General features: G+C 29.5%; 2 protein-coding genes across 2 annotated transcripts in view; one reads left to right on the top strand and one right to left on the bottom strand.

Moving 5' to 3' along the window:
- Nucleotides 1-21,058, bottom strand: part of LOC113385900 (putative uncharacterized protein DDB_G0279653) — a 92,272-nt gene that overhangs the window by 10,929 nt on the left and 60,285 nt on the right. The gene's annotated exons all lie outside the window — the stretch shown is intronic.
- The window catches only part of LOC113385103, a 53,093-nt gene continuing 32,265 nt past the window's right edge, over nt 231-21,058 (top strand). Inside the window, exon 1 of the transcript XR_003367965.1 lies at nt 231-272. The gene's annotated coding sequence lies outside the window, so the exon portion shown is untranslated. The remainder of the gene's footprint in view (nt 273-21,058) is intronic.

Genomic DNA, 21,058 nt, shown 5'->3' with positions numbered 1-21,058 from the left:
AAACGATAAACTTTTCAAGAAGTATAAAATATCCAATTTGCTAATTTGAATGAATAATAAGAATTTGATGAACTCTATCATTTTTGTGCAAACTATACGACAAATCATCATAATAATATATTGTAATATGTAATAATAAAACAAATGATAAGAAGTTAAATTTATGGATTTTATAATACAAAAAAATCAATACTGATAAGACATTTTCAACCGCAGATGCTGTCCCGACAGGACATCTCTGATCCAGTCATCCCTTCAACTCTGCGAGTTCGGTAAGTTTGTTATATTTTTAATCTGTTATAATTCATTCTTTTAAAGTTTTAATGCTTAAATGTATAACAGATTTTGTATTTTTTATATAGTAGATATAAATCCGACAACACAATATATATCACACACAATTTTTCTTTGGGCATCACGACACATAGTTTGGGAAATAATGCGTAATGTAGCTTTAACAAATTAGTAGGGAGCGGTCGAATGTTTCAAATTGAATGGCTCAGGGCTAATCATAAGATTTGTTCTATTTGCTTAAGCCTAGATTCCATTATGTTAAATGTAATGGATTAGTAGCTTTGGGCTTTCCAAGGACAAACTCGAGAAATAGTAATCATAGAAAGTGAACAGAATAGATGTTTTCGCACAGTGCGTGGTAATAAACTCTAAATATAAAGAAAACATGCGTATCGTAATAAATCAAGAATAAGAAAGGGTAAGGTACTTCATTGATTAAAAAAAGAAACATAGCCGCATGCATAATTAATTAATATTATAAAAAGACCCTAAATATATAAATAAACCCTAAATGATTATCATAAATGAATTAATCATTTTTGTACTATATTATAGATATAGAATTTTCGCTATTCTAGATATTATAACTTGTAATTAAAATGATTTGTGCTAAGGTATTTGCAAATTCAGGCAGTTAATCATAGTAGGCAACGAGGAAGTCATTTCGACTGTTATCATGCTTAATAAATCAATATATTTTCAAATCGTTGTAGCAAAAATTATTGTACAATGGTACAATTTTAAAAATATTTTTTGTGCTCATTATATTCTTAATAATTTTTTAATTCAATTATTAATAACTTTTACTCATCTGAATGAATACTTAGCCTTATAAAATCTATGTTTAATCAAATTGTGAAAAGATATTTTAAAGAAATATATTTGATAATTATGTGATTGAAAAAAAAAAACAAACAGTAAATACGTAGATAATACATTGAATGAGATATACATTTTTTAGTTAGACATATAAATTATTTGTTCGTTAATACGTTCGCGAAAAAAGAAAAAAAATATGTCAACTTAATTGCTGTTGTTTATTTTGTTACAAGCAGTTTCTAATCATTTTGACAGTACATCGTTTTTTACATAGATCAGAGAATTTTGATTTTATTTTATATTAAACTTTCATAAAACATTCTAAATTCCTTCCTAAATGAAATCCATGAAGACTTTCTGTAATTTAGTGGCATATAATATCCAAAGGTATAGTCATTATTATTCATATGTATTTTGGCGTAAATCAGCAATGCAGTCATAGTATAATAGAATATCTATTTCATGTGACATCATACTTCGTGTGAGGGTTTTCCAAGATTTTGTTTACTAACAATGAATTCTGTTTAGTGTATATAATGATAAACAATCTTTATATTTTTTTAAAATATAATAATTATCGCAATCTATAGTAAATTACCACATTAGATTGACTACAATCGATAAAAGTTTAATGAAGATTACATACATGAAATTAAAAATAATGAACTCAAAAGCATTTAACTATCGTTTGCTGTTTTATAAAGTTGTCTAAACAATAAAATTAAAATAATAGTTCATGTATTTAAACATTACATATTCAATGTGTATTCAAAGTTTCATGGTACAACATTAAAATTCTAGCATAGAAATAATCTTTCAAACAAGTCTGTTCGTACATTGCCCATGATTTATTTTAATGCGAGAAGACCTGTGTAAGTCTAATTAGCAAAGCTTGACCTCAACCGTGATTATACTGATAAATTTTAAACATCTATCACTTGCAAACATAATTGTCTTCTAAAATCACTTAGTCTTTTTAATTAAACATAATTTTATATTCATAACTTGGGCAGAATGGAGTTCCGCTAAGAGCATAGTTGCTCTTAGACCGTAGAGTTGGATAATAGTTTTAAAAGTGCTATAATTTATCAAATTTATTTTTAGTAACTAACTTGACAATTCGATCAAAATGTTTCTACAAAATCTAATCAATTTTATTCCTAACATCATCGCTAATTAAAGCACAGTTTACAATTCCCCTTTGAATGATACAATTGTACAATCGCATTGGTCACTGTACCACAAACAGTATCTACACAATATCACCTACGTGATATATATTCGGTCTGTTGATATAATTACACGTTATCTAATTAGAGTTAATCATATTCCGCTGTTGGTTTAATGTACAGAGCTTTGTGAGATGAAGTTTAATTGAGTTCAAATAATTTTGCCAAAGAACGTTAAAATTTACCGCATACTGCACTTGATTTATTTTTGCATTGATTTAATTTTAAAAAAAAGCGTTATATATCTACACAAAAGTAAAGACAAACGACTGAAACCACCATCAATTTTATACCCTCAAAATTTTCTTCGAAATTAAATATAAATATTTTGACAGCAATTTTCTCCAGCTTCAGCGTGATTCACGATCGTCTATTTCTTGAATAAAGTGTACACAAAGGTGTCGCAAGATATTTATTCACTCTTAAATTCATCAATTTCGTATATCTGCAGAGCGACAAGAGAAAATGTTTGCACATGTATGAAGTGATCGTGGTTTGTCTAGAGAAGAACGATGAAAATTGAAGAAAAGTGGAAAATCTTTATCTTTGGAAACGTAATAATCAAGTACCTTTATGTAATTAATCTTTTAAATAATTACTGCTATTACTTTTTCATGTTACCTAAAACCTAGGAAAACAATCGTGATAATTATGATATGTTCAGTATAGTTGAACTTAAATTCAGCTTTATTCATTATTATTATTATTAAAAATTTTAATAAAACAATATTCAAAAACAGTAATATAGTTTCACAAAATAAAAAAATTGTCTGCATTGTGTGTGCGACACAATTCTGATATCAAAACGCTGGACACAAATCTGATGTCAAAATTAAGGGTCTAATTGCAAAAAATTAATGAAGATAAGAAAAACGATCTAGCAATTCTTTTGCTTGATGATCTTATGATTTCTGTCGTTTCCTGGCCTTTTCCCCTTTAAACTGGAATACGGATTTCTGCAATGCTTTTTTATCTTTATTGAGTTTCTATCGACCCTGGGTAATCTGCAAACCTATTTGCAGTAATTTGAAAAAATGTTTGCAGATTGCTGCTGAATTCTACAAGAAAAAACTCAATAAAGATGAAAAAAATATTGCAGAACTCTGTTTCCCAGATCTTTTCAAGAAAAAAAAAACAGGAAAAGACAAAAATTATAAGATTTTATTAATCGCGCAGAAGAATTACTTGATAGGAAATATTGTCGCTGTTTTAAATTTTACTCCGTTTTTTGCAGTGTGGTTCCCAATTTTACCGGCGTTGGCGTTCAGCCTCCAAAACTACATTGCAAAATATATGTCAACCATATATCACAGACACACTAAATACAGACACCTTTTCATTAATTTGCTTTATGGAAGGTTTTGATTTAAGGTTACCACGGTAGGACAGGACATTGAACCGCAATCTTGAAAATATTTATATTTATATATGCATTACGATTTGAATTAAATGAGATCCTTTACATTATCACTCAAAAGCTCGTATTCCAAAAACATAATTTTAAATTATCATTGTTTTGATTAGAACTATTTAAATATAATCTTTGCTTTCAAGTTTCCACAAAAATCCTAGTATCGAAATTTTATACACACCCTTTTTAAGAAAAAAACAATATAAAACATAAGTAAACATCTTACTATAATCGATACGATTAATTTGCTAAGTAGCCCATTTCTTAAAGGTTTGCCCTATATAACGTATGTATGCGATTGTCATATACTCGTATTCCATGTCTGGCGGGTCGCTAAGCAACGGTTCCGGTCCTCAACCTTGACCTATAACCCGATTTTCAACTCACCCCCGCAAAGCGAGACGGTTACGTTAAACTCGCTTGTGGTGGAGTAGCGTCAGACCGACGCGCTCTTTGGGGAGCTTTTCTTTCTATACAAATATTTGAAAAGTGCACATTGTAAATGATAGCGTTTTTAGTCCCTTGAGTAAAAATAATATCGATAATATTGTTCTATATCGACTTTTTAATTTTGGTAGAACTAATGTAATATTATCAGTTGTTTGATATTGAAGTCTTCTAAGTTCCCACGCCAATTGAGTACGTTATCTAGTGGTGCATGGCATGGTGCCTTGGAGCAAATTTCTGGAACTTCCCGCACCAATTTTTTTTTTTTAAAAGCTTCAAAATTAGTTAAATACTTTGAAAAAATTAGATTTTAAATTTTTTGAATTTTTGTTCCAAAAATTAGTTTTTTTTTAAATTGAAATATTTTTTTATTTTTATTTCTTTTTTAAATTTTGAACGTTATTTTAAAGCAATCGCACTGGCTTATTAGCTGCGTAGAGACGAAATATCAAAGCGCGTAAGCGCCGAGTCGCAATCTGACAAATAAACATTGATACGGAATCCATAGAAATCTCTATAAAATATCTGATAATTTGATGTACATATTCCTAATAATCATTTTTGTCCTGCCTAATGGCAAATCTTTATTACTTTTTTCATCTGATCTCCGAAACCGTTAGATGTGCATTCTGAAAAATTTAGTCAGTTGTCCATTTCGCTAATACAAATAAAATGTTTTAACGCACTTTTTACCCACTTTTAACGACTGGACCTGCCTTTGCCAATAACCAATCAGCACGTCTCCCCATCAATACGAATCGAATGTTTTTTGAATGATTCAAATCGGTTGAATTGTGTTTACGAAATCGTCAACGAAAATTTGTATACACACATACACAAACACACTCAAACATAATTTTTTTAAGGTATGCCAATATGTTCAGAAGGATTTGAAAAATCTTCATTTTCGATTTTTTTGCGATGACTATAACTCACCCTACGGTAAGTTAAATATACAGACACGTAAAATATATAAATTTGCTTTATTCAACAAAACCTAGAATTGGGTAAAGGTTTGTGATCTGTTGATCACAATTATTTTAAACCGTAAATGTAAAAGCTATTAATACATATATACGCGTGTACAGCTATCACGGTACATTTATCCTAATTTCTGGACGTGGCTGTTTTCCATCAATTTAATTCAATGTTATCTCGTTTGGTTTCAAAAAATATTTTGATATTTGCTTCATGCCTAATATCACAGAGTTAACTAATTATATTCCTAATAATCATATTATTAGGTAACAAAAGTTCCGAAGTTCATCGAAATTATTACCGCTTAGGGTTATCCATTCGTCAACTTGAAATAACATACCAAAATTACTTTATAAAATTAGTAACATAATTACACATTGAAATGTAAACATCGCTTGATGACTGTTGAGCATCTATTAAATATAAAGCAAATATACATAAAACAAGCAACTGTTGCCTTGCTACTGTTTCAAAATGTAAACTTTATACACAAGCAGAAATTGGAAATATATTACATTAAAGTAGAATGCTTGCTAATATTACTTACATATGCATGAAATGGCACTACAAACTGATTGGATATGTAAGAGATGTGTACTTGTCAATGTTGCAAAAGTTTATCCAGCAAAAACATAAAAATATATTTTCGTCGCGAATAAAACTTTCATACCAATAGTTTTACTGGGAAGAAATAGTAAAACTTTACAATGAGAAAATTTTCTCAATTCGATTTGTATTTTCAAACTCCAATGGACCGTTATTTTTATATTAATACATACATAACCTAACAGCATTAACTAACCTAAATAAATCATTTTATTTGTCATAATTAATTAGCACACAGTTATATTTCATATATCATAGAATTTTGATTTCTCAGAACAAAAATTTTCCCTTCAAAATAAAGAAAATAATCAGTCAGCATATTTGGTGTTCATTCTAACATACATATTCAGACCTATCACATATGTTATATCACATTTATACCAAAATCATTTTCCCACAAAATTGAATCATGTCTCAATGTCTGAAACCCACTTGCAAATAGAAACAATGAGGAAACCAATATAATTCGAATATAAGATCGAATAAATGTGTGGATGTCTGAGGGAATTCGTGACGTCGGCTTTTGCACACCCACAAGAAATGTTCGAAATACGTCAGGGATTTTCAACATGCGATAATGAAAACAGAAAATTATAATAATATATGAATTTAAATTTATCAGAAGAAGGTATTGATCAATTCGAATTAAAAATAAAAATAATAATATATTTCACATATATTAGTGAGTTAGTATTTGTTATTATTAAATACTAAAACTAATGATGCTAATTTATAAATTAACCCACAGCAAAGCAGATCATGCAAGTGATCATTTGAATCATGAAATTCAATGCTTTAATGATTTTGCAAATTTCTAAAGAAAAATAAAGTGAAAACTAAAGTATTTGCCATTAATATCTTTGTTAAATTCACTGTTTAATAAATACATTCGCACCAAATGCAATTCCAATAAATACCACATTGGGTGCATCACAGTAACAATGTTTGCATGAAAACTGGAAGACTTTGCACAAAATTACTGTAGTAAATGGCAGTTGCAAATTCAAACTTGTCCTGTAAAATCTACTTTCTACCATTTCAATAAAAAATAATCAAATCACATAACTAATGTTTTTGAATCGATATGAATGACTAATTGAGCTGTAATATATTGAATGGTGATAACGGTTTTATTAACGAAATGGTATTTATGGTGTTGTGATCATTACACAAATCTGTACTCTACATTTACCACTGAAATATGCAGCTGATAAAGTAAGACTATCAATTTATATCGTATTATGGAGTTCTATCAACTTTAAAACTTGACATTTGAGTCTAATTGTAAGACGGAAAGTAAATGAACATACAAACTATTCTATAAAGAAATGATCAATCAGTGGTTATATTTTCTGTGGCTTAGTTATTGCCATTAATAAATTCGAATAACAAACTAGATATATAAGTAAGAATAAGCATTCATCATAATTCTAAATAAACAATTAGCAGTGAGAAAGAAGATGAATTAGATTAGAGCTTTTAGTCAATTATCGCGTATAATATTGCATTTGAAGTGTTTATTACTAATTTAAATATAAAACTACAAAGTTATAAATGCTACTATCAGAAGCATACAAAAATACTTAAAGACTCTTACATGAATATATTAAACAATGAAATACGAAGGCATTCAAACAATTTCAAAAAGCCACCTCGAGGATCATCCAACCCACTTGCCAGAGGACTAACCACAACACTACCGGGGAAAATAGGAAAAGACGTTCATGTTGGAATAACATACGCTAATTTTTCATAATCTCAGACAATGGTCAGAAGATTTTGTATTTAAAGCCTTTTTTTAATTCTACTGTTGTACTTGTTGTTAATTTAAAGAAAGGTGTAAAAATTACTATAAAATCTGTTTGAGTATTATTATAATCTCACAACAAATTCATTTTCTGACGCCTGGCATGCCCACACTTGACATTTTCACCGACTTCGCACGAACGAGCATCCTTTTATTAGAAATATGAGTTATTACGCGCATCGTTTAGCACAAGCTGCTCTAATGATTTTGTCTTTATGGAATATTTTTTGGTATTATTAACAAAATGAAAGCATTAATTAAACTTTTACGATTGTACTAATGGGAATTGAGACATAATTTATACCCCATTCGCAATATTAGCATATAAATGAAAAGCTAGATTTGATTCGACAGATGCAGCTGTGAAGGTAGATCGATTGTAATAAGAAATGAAAAAATCGTACAATAGGAATATTTCAAATAACATTTCTTCAGTGACACTAATTTATTATATATCAATAACAAAGGTTTCGATTTGCTAATTATTTTGTAGTATGTCTCGTTATATGCTTGTTTGTTGAAATTATAAGTAGTTTCTAATACTCTAATCCAAAATGTTAATTATTTATTTGTATATACCAGATATATAAGGGTGTTCATCTCTACTAAAATCAGTAAATCTTATAAATATCAATAGATAGATGATACGTGCAAATCAGTATAATTATTGGCATTATTTCAAATGAGATGGATATGTTGCCTATATTTTCATAAAAATAGAGAAAAATCTTTTATCGGTTGATTTGTTACTAGTATTCTACAACTACAAGTGTTTAAAATAATACTTAATCCAAATTCGGAATAGATTACATTTACGGATTATAATTTTTCAAAAATTATTGAAGAAAATATTCTTCTTATAACTAGATAACTTTTTATTTGCATAGTTTTATTGCCAATCAAAATAATATACATTTTTAAGACAATATGAACTAGATGACTTATTAAAAATATTCATCTGCATATTTAATCTCGCATTCAGGAATGAACGTTAAAAATATTGGAACAGCACAGGATGGATATTTTTCAGTATCTATTTAAAATTTCCATTTTATGGGTATATTGATTCTTTGGAGTGTTTGTACTAATACGCGTAAAACCATATAAAAATTGACATAGGGTAGAGCGGGGCACTAAGGTCCAATTCGACCTTAAGTAACTATCTGTCTAAACCACATGAACTATATCACAAAACGTAATACGTATCAAACAAATAACTATCGAACTATGTTCAGTACAATTCTCAGTTAATTCCTAATTATATAAATGTGTTTTTTTACTATTTTCTAAAATTCGTGTTCTGCTCGAAAGAAAATACTTTAGTTATGGAATTTCAAACATTGCCGTTTATCTTATCATAGAGACGCTAGAAGGAACAAGGTAATAGCTAGTTATACATCTTTTGCCCTTTTCTTTCATATATTGTTGCTAAAAAAAAATCTAACTTTAGTTGTTTTAGTGATACCGGTAGTGGACCTTTTTACCCTGCTCTATCCTATACAATAACGATTGCAATTTGTTTTTAATCACTCAATAATTATAATTATCGAATATCTTCTGCTGGATGATCTTTATTAGTCTGAAAATACTTTTGATGCACATTATCAGTTAGATTATTAGTTTTGATTTTAAATTTTTAGCGATTTGTAGTTTAAAAGGTTGATTATGGAAATTAAGTTTATAAACTATTATGAAAACAAAAAATAGAAATCATTCCAGTAGTGCGTGAATATGGGAAAATATAATAAAAACCAATTTATAAATTTTGAAACAGCACGAATTTCATTTAAGCTTATTTTCTTATATGATAGGTTATCAACATGATACATAATACAAATATGATAATATACACTAACCAATATTAATGTTATCCAATTCACGATCTATCCATTTATAAATATTATAAATTCTTTCATATTGAAACAAAAAGTCATGTTTACACGTACACTAAAATATTCAATTAGATTTTCATTAATGTATTGTCGTATTTCTCAATCGGTCATAATTTACCGGCACTGAAGTACTAATAACTTGCACTTTACACACGTGCCCGGCCGTTGACGACGCCACATACGTACGAACACACGCGCACAACACGTGGATACGTTAATTATAGTCGCCTTCTACTGCCGAACACACAGTAGGTATGTGTTTCTACCAGTGTGTATTTCAGATTAATATGTAGGTACAGATAAATTCGGGCGCGAGTAAGTGTGAAAGTACTTCTTCTGTTATTTTTATGTAACATTTTGAGATAGTGGAATGGCTGGTGGATAAAGAAAATTACGCTGTTTTAAATATTAAATGGGTTCAAATATTTTTATGCTATACGATTGAGAAAAAATAGATTAAAAACGACTTATTAGTTTGGCAACTAAGTTAGTGCAGCTTTCACTCTTAGTTCGTTTCAATTGAATTTTTAGGTTTGCTGGCGTATTTCAAATGTTATGTTATAATATACCTAGTAGGTTTAGGAATAGTACACCTAAGTCTGTTTTTACACGGTAGATTGGTTCCAGGAAAAGCCGTGTAAAAAAAGACATTGATCTTATACAAAAATGGGCGATTTATTCCTAATCTCTAAAACCTATTAAAATTAGTGAGAAACAAGAATTTTTAAGAACAAGATATCATGTTTATTTTATTAAATCAAATATGTAATGCTTATTTTCACAAGCATAGTAATTAATGATGAAAAAGATATGCACTCTAATCTTAAAAGTAATATAAATTAAATGTATGGCAAGTTCAGGAACTAAAAAACTATGTTGTGAACGAAAAGAATAGGTTATTCAATTGTTTGTACGCGCTAAAGGGGAATTCACTTAAATCTTTAAGCTAGTGTTCGCAAACTATCGATACTATCGATGGTTCAGACTTTTTTCTTTCATAAATACTTTTTTGAGATATGAACATACTTCGCAAAAATTAAATTTGACAAAAAAAAATTAAGTACATAAAATTTCAAATTGTGCTAAATCGAATAAAATCGTGTAAAAAAATTAAAAATATTCAATTTTCAAATCGTGTTATATCAAAACCGTGTACAAAAAGACCGTGTAAAAACAGACTTAGGTGTATATTCACTTCTCAATCTACATACAAATTTTTTTTCTCGATTGTGTAGTTTCCGGTTGGTATTCGGTGAAAGGTGGAGAATCAAATCGAAAAATGTTGCCACATGTTGCTTTTTAATTACTGGAAAGGTATGTTCGGACGTATTTTCGTTTTATTATATTGGCCATGAAGGTGACAAACTTCATGGCATGAGCTTTTACACGGGATGGTTGCTATCTCTGGTAGAGGAGGTAGCAGAGGATTTAATAGGACTAATTGTCCACCAATAAATAATAACTAAATATATCTTCTTTCATTATAACTTAGTAACAAATCAGTGATTGTAATTACAACTGCAACAAATACATAATATACAAACAAATCAGTGTTTAATACAGTCCACAGCAACAAGGGTTAAATTATAACCCAACAAACTGAATTATTGAAGAAGAGCTTTAATAAATTCCATAACTACGTGGCGGTATGCAGGTAAAAAGGCATCTTAAGCCCACAAAAATATGTGGTTTGCCAAATTTAGTTCTGGTCATTTTTCAGTCAAAGCTGAAAAACTCTGGTCGTCCAGTTTGAATTGAAAGGAATTGTCTACTTTGAACTGTTATTACCAACCGAACGATCGATACTGATGTCTACATTAAACAACTGACAAAATTAAACAATTAAGTTGATAAAAGTGGCCTGAATTAGCAAATGAAACGGTGCTTTATTCCATTTTTGACATCACATATATTTGGTCACTTATTGTTAGCAAAAATTATTGGAGCTTGATCGCGATGTTTTGCCACATCCACCGTATGATCCTGATCTTGCACTTTTAGTTTCGATCTTTGCAAAACTCCGTAATTTTTTAAAAAAAACTGTAATACTGATGGCGTCAAATTGTAACAGGTTTAGTTTTTTTATCAGAAAACTTGTTTTGTATAAACAATGTAACTTTTATAATAAAACATGTTCAAACAATTTTAGTCCAAGGGTAAAAACCAATTTTATGTGTAAGTTATAAAATTTGTTACGTGTCGATATGAAACACCCTTAGGTAAAACTTTCTAAAGTTGAGTTTATATAAAAAAATATAAACATTTCAATTTATTTGAAATATTATAAGGAACTAAAAAACAAATTTTTAATTTTCTGTAAAATGTAAGTCGTGCTCTAGCGATCCCATTAATGTGTTAATCAGGATGTTCTGGTGTTGGTGATATTAACGTCCAATAGATATATGTCTAATAAGCGCGTGAGACCGCGTGTTCTAGATTTAGAATATATATTCAAATACATACATTTGTGTGAAGATCACACATCTATTATGTGAGAGAACAAAATCCATTCTGTTGTGAACCGAAATAAAATAAGAGCATGTCATTTGGATGCGAGAAATCATCTATCGGATCTAAAAATATTCATTATTATTTAAAACTCGGCATGCTGTAGCGACATCTCTTCCCTAAATATCCAAAAATATATTTAAACGCTTTCAATGATAAAGGATCAGCTACTTGTGGTATCTTGTTTCTTAACTCAAAATCGAAACTCTCGATTCGAAAGTGGTAGCAAATTAGCTATTGGTTGCTTAAAATGTATGTTTACTCAAAAATATTGTTTTTAAAATCCAGCATATTAAAAATATTAATATTATGAGCCTTTGTCAAAGAGGTAATAAAGGAGAATAGAATATTTTCCTACAGACAGATTATTGCAGTCGTTTTCCTCGCAGCCCTACCAAGATAATCGTTTTTATTAAAAGCTTATAATAATGCAACATTTCCCCCTTAAAAATATCTTATCTGGCTAAGATTACATTTGTTTTAATTTATCTTTTTTTATTTAATTCAACTGATATGAAAAAAAAACAACATAAGCATTTTTTTTTAATTAGTTTGGTAAAGCTACTTGTCAGCATTCGTATTATGTATTAAATTACAAACATGGTATAAAGGTATAAAGCCAGCTACCCACAGTACATCCTCAGATCACTTATTATAAAGCCAATTGAAAAACATATCATATATAACATCAATACTCAACCCAGATTGTACATTCAATTAATCAATGAATCAATTGTTAATTCGATTCATTAATCTTAGTGAATTACATTATGAATCAGATGTTTTGTAATAAATCATCAGAATAGAGCCGTCATTTTATAGTCATAATTATGTATGCTTTTCTTCTTTAGGACAAATATGTGTTCAGAGCTTCTGCTTCTGAAACATGACAACTATCATAAAAAAGTTTGAATCAATTTTTCTTTGTATGGTGTTCATGTTTCATTATTTTAACATTTGTATTACAATTATGATAGTTTTAATCAGGATATATCTGATACAATAGGCTCTTCCTTAGACCAAAAATTTAATTTCCTCTAGCATAAATTTATTTGGCAAATTGCATACTCAAACATTGAATCAAAACCTGATTCTTGCTGTCAATGTTTCTATTAGAAGCAACAAGGTCGGATTATATATGATCATTGGATATTTATAAATACTATTACAATACTATATATTATAAAAGTACTCATTAGATATATTTGCACGAAAACGACTAAATGAAACTATATAGAATCAGATTTACCACCTTTTATACGCATTATTTCATAGACCTAATGCACATATGACTAATACTATCGAATAATAATCTTTAAATCAATAATAATCTGTGTATATATACGTTGTTATAAATATTATATTTATTATTATAAACAAATTATCGTGGTGATGTCAGAATTTGCGCAATGCGAATATCAAAGAAATATAACAAAAATATTTAAACAATGAGGAAAAATATTTGATTCGGTGCATTCGTAGCATGTGCTTGATTCTTAATCTTTGATAATTTATCTTATTTTAACCATTCAAAATACTTTTTCTTGTAGTTTTATTTAGAATGATATTTTTGATAAGCAGTTGAATACTACATAATTTATTACCACATTTAAATGTAACTAAATAAACATTGAATGGACTCTTCTAGCTTATAAGATTTTAGTGAATTAGGATATAAAAATGCCTTTTGCCAATAAATTTATTCAATATTACCCTCCCCTAAAACATTATTTTATTACATAGAAAATGAATTAACCTTTCCAAGTATACCCATTTCTGAATTTGTGTTAATAACCTGAAACCATACATTCCCGAAACCATAAAAAACATTCTAGGGCTTTGTGGGAATAACTCGTAACAATGCAAAGGGGTTGCCGTAGATGGAAAATCGCTTTTCCTTTGGGTTAGACCGGTATTTCAGAGATTTTTTCGAGTTTCTCGACACCAATGCTAATGGCAAAATATTTCAATCGGATGTTTGAAATTGTATAAGATGGAGATATGGAAACGATAATTGTTGGTCATGTGCAGTATGCACTGAAGGTCGATAGAATCTTACGCGTTTAAATGAAATCGTCTCGAAGGCCGGTAAGTTTATTAAGGTAGCGTTGTGATGAATCGGTATATGTACAGTGAATATGTTTTTAGCATCTTTTCCTATACACGCAACAAATGTTAATAATTGTATTTTATACTAAATGACCCGACAGACGTTGTCCTGTAACCATGTCTACAATTTTTTAATATCATATACTAATATTTACCGTTTACCTAAAAATAATAATTATTGTTTTTTAAATTACTCTTCACGCCAAAATGCATATACATTTATAATATGAGCGATGTTAAATGTAGAACTTCTTTAACCCTCCGTCGGGCGCAGTCCCGTTACGCACACGTTCGGGCGCAGTGTATCCGACAGCAACGGTTTTTAAGTATATCCTCAGGAGGCTCCTTATTTTATAAACATGTTTATTTTTTGTTTAATTATATTTCAGAATGTATACTTTTTGAATAAATAAAGAAAAAAAGAATTCAATAATATTTTATTATAAAATGTAGAAAAATATAAACCTGTGTATATATGCACAAATTATTTACACTCACTTTTCTTTATTGAAATACACAGTCTCTAACTTTTTTTTCATTTGTCACTTTATAAAAAATAAGTAATATAATAATGATAGTTTAATGTGTATAGTTAAATATTATCATTTATTGAAGCATTTGAACAAGCACTGCATAGAAAATCGCATGTTGTAAACACGGTGCTTTTCGACAATTAGTACAACAAAATCTTGAAAACCGTCTAATATTAGCTTCTAATGTACATGGTTCACATCGCCGTTTTTTTGTGGCTCTTCTTGTTATTGTGAGCCATTTTCCTGTGAATTTGGTATGAATCTTTTGAGTCCTGCCTGCAAAGTGAACGGAATCGCACTCGTGATTTCACTTCTAGAAGTTCATGCGATAATTGTCTCAAAAAATATCTTCTTCGGAGATCTTTCTTACCATTCCCATGACTCCAACATTCTATAGGCGCTACAGCATTTTTTGCGTTTCCTATAACACCTGGTAAATGTCTTAATTAGTTCTGGGATTTTGTTCGAATCCTATTAGAGGGAGGTTTGCTACACCACTTTGTAGATTTATCTCTACTCATAAAATATTTAGCATTATTGTTCAAATTTATTTGTTCCTCACTTTCATCCTGTTCGTCCTCTTGTTCTGTCTCAGAATCGACTTCGCGACTCTCTAGATGGTCTTCGTCACTTCCACTTTCATCGCCTAAATCGTCAAGAAGATTATTTTCATCAGCATCATCATTCAGCATTCTTAGAATCTCTTCTGCATGAGCTGGTTTTTCTAAATTATATATTTTTTTACCACTCACCATATTTACTAGCCTATAAAATGTATGGACTCAAGTTAGTAACACATTCGGGCGCAGTGAATCTCGTAGATACTTTCAAAAAATTTCAATTAAATGAAAAGTATTGAGATATATATTTAAAAATACGTTAAAAAATACAGAAAAAGAATACTTACATTCACAAAAAATTGCAATATTCGTACGTATCAAAACGTTGCACGTTCGGGCGCAGTGTATCTCTAGGATCAAAATACCGATTGCCACTATATGTGAAGGTCAAACACAAAATGATAAAGACGCATAAATAAAACATATAAAATTAGGAGGCTATTGAAGAGTGGAGATTTCTATAACATTCAACCAAGGCGCAGCATGAAAAATTATTGGCTCTGTATCTGTCAGATCGGCTGCGCCCGACGAAGGGTTAAATAAAATGATGAGTCTCAATTCCCAAACTATATTGGAAATTGAAGTCTTTTAAACGGCATAATATAACCACAATATAACACTGGTACTTCATGTTCGATTAAATTAATTTAATTTTTTTATTATTTGTGATTTTTAAAATTGCATCTTAACTTCTCCTAATCGATATCGTGAGGGCCGAATTGTATGTATTCATCTTTACTTTCCCATTTGTTTTTATAAAGCGAAATTTTTACGAATTTTAAAAATATTGTATGAAGATTAATAAAAAATGCAAAGAAATTATATATTGAAAAAAAAAAACTATATTGAAAATTTAATATCCGAATCTTGTTCTGGCACATCTCTGCTGATTTTTGGCAATAATAATGTAAACATTTCATGTTTCTTATTCATAATCATAAATTCATTATACATATTCTAATATTGTCTAGGTTCATAAGTAAATTTAAATGTTTGGCAGATGATAGTTTTCATTTGTTTTCAATGCAAACAATGACATATCGTTTTTTTGCATTTTTTTCCTTTTATTTCTACCATATTGCACATACATCTCAGTATACCTATAATAATCACATACATCCTATAAATTTCCTTGACAAACTTCAGAAAGATTTATCAAAATCCGAATAATCGTTTAGAAGGGGTATACTGTAAGTGCTTGTAATTTAATATGAACTTTATATAATAGCAACAAAGCTCAAATTGATTCTACGTTTTAGTTAGAAAACGTTTGCATGAGAAAAAGAAAAAGGCTGTTTTTAGGGGTTTTCCGACATTTATTCGATTTTTTCTCGCCATAAGAACCATCCTTGGACTTCAACAAACATTTTAAAAAAAGATTTGGCCAAATTAGTCCAGGCGTTGTTGAGTTATACGCTTACCAACACATTTTGCGATTCATTTTTATGTATAAGATTATTTATTAAATCGCTACAAGGGTTCATACAAAAACCGATATTTTAGAAAACAGTTTAAAAAAAAACTTAAAGTGATTAAAGGCAGTTTTTGGCTGAAATTGTATACTGTTGTTTTCACAACAGCTCATAGGAGCTTTAAGTTCTGATCGCTGATCAAAAATAATGAAATTATCACTTAATAGTTATATTAGCGGGCATTTGTAAAACCTTTACGTAGTCATCCGTCCTTTATGCGTGCTCTATATTATACCACAGTGCCGGCTCTGACCTACTTTTCGTGAAGCGTCTCAAACGCGATGTTTGGTTGCCTAATCTAATATACTGAATCTACAAATCGCCACATAATTTGCTGCGGTACAATACACGTTGTGCAATAGGTAAGTTTATACTTATACGGAGAAGAAGAACGCAGAGTCGCGTCGTGACGAAGACTGGAATACGGCAGTGGGAATCCTTATCGTCGGAAGAAATTAGTGCGGAAAACATGGTGTCGTTTCGTAACATATGAATTTCACTTTTAATATATAGCGCGTGTGTTAAATGGTTACATTAGGTTCGGCTAATATTTACTACTTGAAAATTTATTAAAGCATGATGTGAAAATGCAGCATTAATAATATGTCCAACCTGATACACAACCTTTTACTTCTAGCGTAAGTTTCCTATCCCCTGAGCAAGTACCTTTGCGAAAAACTAATAACCACTTCTTCCAATGATTACTAATTGAATGTTTTTTAGATCATTCAAATCGGATGCTCCGTTCTCTCAAAAATTCGATTTCTATTTTCTGCACTCTTTGCTCTTTATCTCTGTAACTGATGGACCTGCCTTTGCCAAAAACTAATCAGCACATCTCCCTATCAATAGGAATCGAATGTTTTTTGAACCATTCAAATCAGTTGATCCGTGAGCCCGAAAACGTGACCGAACTAGCTGTAAGTGGAATTCTGTCTTAAGGCAATTAAGGCATCGTGCCTTGAGGCAAATTGCTGTAACTTCCCGTGCCAAAAATTATTATTTTTTTAAAAACGATTAACATTTTTGAAAAAAAAATTACTTTGAAAAAATAAGATTTTGAGAAACTATAAATTGGACAAAAAATTACTATTTTTTGAAAAAAATTTTTTTTTTTAAAAAATTTTTTTTTTAATTTTTTTTTTTTTTGTTTTTTTTTTTGAAATTTTTTTTTTTTTTATTTTGACATATTGTGGAAGATCTGAACTTTCTTTTCAAATCAATCGTACTGCTTTAACTGCATAAAGACGAAATATCAAACCGCGTAAGCGCCGCGTCGACGTCTAACGCGTAAACATTGGTACGGAACCCATAGGAATGTAAACCAAAATTATACTTATTGTTAAAATCTCTATAAAATATCTGATAATTTGATGTGCATATGTCTAATAATCATTTTTGACCGCCAAATGGCTCATTTTTTTACTTTTTCCTCCATATCTCCGAAACCGCTAGACCTACCTTTATGAAAATTTTATCGATTCTTCATCTTGTCAATACAAGTGAAATGTTTTTTGAATTATTCAAATCGGACGCTCCGTTCTCTCAAAAACTGAGTTACCGTTTTCGGCACTTTTTGCCCCGTATCTTCGGAACGGCTAGACCTGCCTTCGCCAAAAACTAATCAGCACGTCTCCTTATCAATACGAATCGAATGTTTTTTGAATTATTCAAATCGGTTGACCCATGTTCCCGAAATCGTCGACGAAAATTTGTATCCGCACATACATACACACACGTACATACATACATACATACACACACACATACACACACACACACACACACACACACACATACATCCATTTTTTCTAAGGTATGCCAAAATGTTCAGAAACCTCTGAAACGTAAAGATATATAAAAATTTTCATTTTCGATTTTTTTGCGATTACTATAACTTACCCTACGGGAAGTTAAAAATTGTATCCATACATACATACACATGCACACGCATCCATTTTTTTCTGAGGTATGCCAAAATATTCTGAAACCTTCAAAACGTCGAGAAATGCAAAAATTTTCAATTTCGATTTTTGGACGATTACAATAATTTATCTACGGGAAGTTAAAAAGTCAAAAATTTTTACAACAACAACTGCAAACCATATATTTCGTTAAATATACATACACAATCCAGTGTTAAATTTTCATCATTAGGACTTTTTACCCATAGGTAATAACAGTTTTTACTCCTAAATTTTCCTAAATAAACTCTCACTAGGTACTAATAGAGAGTATTATCAATTACAATTTAACTAGAAAGCTTTACAAGTTTATAATCAAAAATTTTCTATTATATTTTTAATCAGTAAAATGAATAAATAAGCAAGAATGAAAATTTAGGACAGTTTGTGATTTTTAACAGCACATTACAAAAAATAGAATAAAATATGATCTATGAGTTCAAAAAAAGTTTAATGCATATATAAAATCTGAACAAAAATTAGGTCAATAAAATTCATTGCGCATTGTTTGCGATGAAAAATTATTTAATTGCTAAAAAAACTATTACGAAATAGAGGTTTATGGTAAGAGGGTGAAAATATATGGCTGCATGTGTTTTTTAGTTACGAATAACATAAAAGAAATCGATCAAAAAAATAAAGAAAAATCTTAGGGTGGCCAATCCTTTACCACTTAGATATATTATAAATATATGTCTGATACTCAGTCATACTGAACGTGATTATAAAATTTCATAGAAATCGGTCAAATCCTTTCGGGACGAATATCACGAGAATTTTATATATAAAAGTTTTTTTCTCATAGTTAAATGAAATTCATATGAGCATTCTCTAAAAGGGAAGAATGGACAGTCAAAAATCTGTCATATTATTAAATGTTATTGGCTAATTGGTTTCACTTACATCCACTCTATAAACAAACTGAGAAACCAGCACCTGAAGATTTTTATTAATTTAATATTATGAATAATCATAAAATTCCAAACTATAAAAATTGAATAATCGGCTAATTTTAAATAGGTACGCACTAAAAGTTAAATCTGTAGTTATAACATTCTGGAATATATTACGTACAAATCATAATTTTTATTGCGTACAAAATTATTCTCAAGAAACAACACTTTCTATGCTCTGCAGAGAAAATTGCTCATGAAAACTGTCAAATTATCTACTTTGAAAATGAAAAAATAGATCATTTTTCCATTGGATATACAATGACGAACCACGAATCTTTGTGAACAGAACTTTAAAAACCTCATTATTAAGAACATATTTTGATGATCTTTATAATTAGCTATTTAAAATTTTTCTGTAGAATTAATATTCAAACACAGCATTAGATTGAAATTTTTTTCAAAACGTTTAATACAGTATTAAATAATATATAAATTAACAGAGATAATATGTAAACACTTCAAAAAAGGATATCGTTACTAAATAATAATGGCTCTTCATAATTTGAATACCGGTAAATTAAATTCAATATGTTATCATATTCAAGAATGCAAACGTTCTATCTTACGCGTATTTCTTATCAGAGAATAAAGGTCGAAAACTTATCGGATATTAATTTGTAAAAATCGCACACGTACGAAAAGATCATGCATTAGTATTTATATGAATTTGTGTTTAATCACGCACACGCTAAAGAACTTGTAGGTCAGATTTCTCGTCATTGCTTATTATCTGTTTTTAGCTAATCATCATAGGTTTTTAAAAATCTGTTGTTAAAAACTACAAATAACTCATATAAATAGTACAATAAATTATGGTTTTGCATTAATATGCTAAAGACGATTAGAAATTCCGAAGATGCATGATGCTAAGATGTTCGCCACACATGACTTCAGCATGAGAGATACAAATATACTTCACAAGGTGCCAATGCAGACAAAAATCACAACTGTTTAAAAAAAATCAAAAATATTTGCTCAGTTTTTATATAATGATATACATATTAAGTTTGATTACTACTTACACGTCGATAACAGTGCCTATCAAATGTTTTCATTCATGAAACTTATATATTGCCATTGTATTACAAGAATGTAGAATCCGAAATGAATTATCACTTTCAAAGCGCGTATCTATGATAACAATATACGAATAAAAATAGTAATAGTAAAAAATATTCTGAAAACAAAACTTATCGTTAGTCAAAATATTTCCGCCTATATTTATGCTGATCTAAAAATTATTATCATTTGATCGCCATGCTGCCTGCATCCAAAACCGGTACTAGTTAAAATAATTTCTAAGCGCTTAATACTCGAATCGTAAAAGTATCTTTCAAAAGAATATTATACGAATGTCAATTAAACCGTAAAGTTGTATTAATAAATAGAAACATAGACGAGCGCAACCTTGAA

This window comes from Ctenocephalides felis, unplaced genomic scaffold (assembly GCF_003426905.1).
Source record: "Ctenocephalides felis isolate EL2017-DRISC unplaced genomic scaffold, ASM342690v1 CF-g0.4_SCAFFOLD_03571, whole genome shotgun sequence".
NCBI classification, from domain to species: domain Eukaryota; kingdom Metazoa; phylum Arthropoda; class Insecta; order Siphonaptera; family Pulicidae; genus Ctenocephalides; species Ctenocephalides felis.
The sequence above is the reverse complement of the archived record's forward strand: the minus strand, read 5'-3'. Positions and strand labels throughout refer to the sequence as shown.